Source organism: Cebus imitator, unplaced genomic scaffold (genome assembly GCF_001604975.1).
Source record: "Cebus imitator isolate Cc_AM_T3 unplaced genomic scaffold, Cebus_imitator-1.0 Scaffold1512, whole genome shotgun sequence".
NCBI classification, from domain to species: Eukaryota; Metazoa; Chordata; class Mammalia; order Primates; family Cebidae; genus Cebus; species Cebus imitator.
The window spans coordinates 7,326-8,883 of record NW_016108827.1 but is presented as its reverse complement, the minus strand read 5'-3'; the positions used below and the strand labels follow the sequence as shown (position 1 = coordinate 8,883).

At 59.2% G+C, this 1,558-nt stretch overlaps 1 pseudogene; it reads left to right on the top strand.

Moving 5' to 3' along the window:
- Positions 1-251: 251 nt before the first annotated feature.
- LOC108299036 lies at positions 252-1,556 on the top strand (annotated as a pseudogene).
- The last annotated feature ends 2 nt before the right edge of the window (positions 1,557-1,558 follow it).

Here is a 1,558-nt window from a genome sequence, read left to right as displayed (position 1 = left end):
CCCCCGGGCCTACTTACTAGCCTTGCTGATTGTCTGTTTTTATGAGATTGTCTACTTTTCTAAGAACTTTTGTAAACAAAGAAACTTTTTGAAAAGGATGACTCATTTATATTTAATCCAAAGAAGAAGGATGTCCGGCAACATGGGGTTGGGGGTTTTGGCTTCGTTTTTAAGTCTTCTCTTTGTTGACTTTGGGGCTCGGGTGGCCCAGCTGCTGCGGGCTCCCAAGGACGTTCTGGGCCCCCACATTAATGAGGCAGCCACCTGGCAAGTCTGACAGGGCTGTCAGCGAGGCGCTGCTCCCACCTTTCTCCACGTTGTCGTCTGGCAGGGCGGGAAGGGAGAGGACACTTCGTTAAGCAGGTGGTCCAAATTACCCGATTAACCGCTGGCAGGAGGAGCTCTCCCACATGAAGGACTACCCCCAATGCTTCCTGGCCACCCCAGGACCTGGTGGCTGCGACCGTGGCCACAGACCTGCCGGAGTCACTGCAACTTGCGGCGGTAGCAACCTGGCCCCCTGCCCCGGAGAGAGACCGAGGATTTCAGCGATCTCCTGGACCTGGACCTTATCCTCTCCAACTCGCTGTCCATCAGCAGTCGGTGGCCACCACTGTGTCCTTGTCAGCATCAGCATCTTCCTCGTCATTCCCGTCGAGCAGCGGCCCTGCCACGCGCCCTACACCTGCAGCTTCAGCCGTCTGATGACTGCGGGGGCGACCCAGGCGTGGGGACCACACGGGCTGTGGCCTCCTCCATGGCAGCAAGTCCGCTCCCCCTCCGACCGCTCATTTCAACCTGGCGGACATCCACAACGTGAGCCCCTCGGGTGGCTCTGTGGCGGAGCTCCTGCGGCCGTGATTGAAGCTGGTGTCCATTCCACCACCACAGCCGCAGCCGACACCGCCAGGTGTTGGGGTGACGGGGAAGTTAGTGCTGAAGGCGTCGCTGAGCGCCCCCAGCATCGAGTATGGCAGCCAGTGGTCCTCAGCGTCAACGAAGACTGCCCTGACAGCAGCCACCTGGTGGTGGTGGTGGCGACACCCACAACGGCTGCCTGTGGCACCTGCATCCCAAGTTCAAGCAGGAGGAGTCCCCTTGTGTACCCTGTCAGGCGCTGGACCCCTCCCAGCCATGGCCACCAGCGGGCTGGGACCTGAGGAACTGCTGAGCAGCAGGGACTGTCACCCTGCCCTGCCACTTCCCCGGCTTCCATCGCCACCCGGGGCCCAATTACCCATCCTTCCTGCCTGACCTAAGCAGCCACAAGTCCCGCTGCTCCATTACCAAGAACTCACGCTGTCCACCCGGTTCCTGCCTGCTGGAGGAGCCCAAGAGAAACAGGGGAAGACGATGGTAACCCAGAAGAGGACCGCCACCCACACTTGTGATTATGCAGGTTATGGCAAAACCTACACAAAGAGTTGCCATCCCAAGGCACACCTGCGAACCCACACAGGTGAGAAACCTTACCACGGTGTGGAAAGGATGGATGGCTGTGGATGGAAGTTCGCCTGCTCAGATGAACTGACCAGGCACTACCATAAACACACTGGGC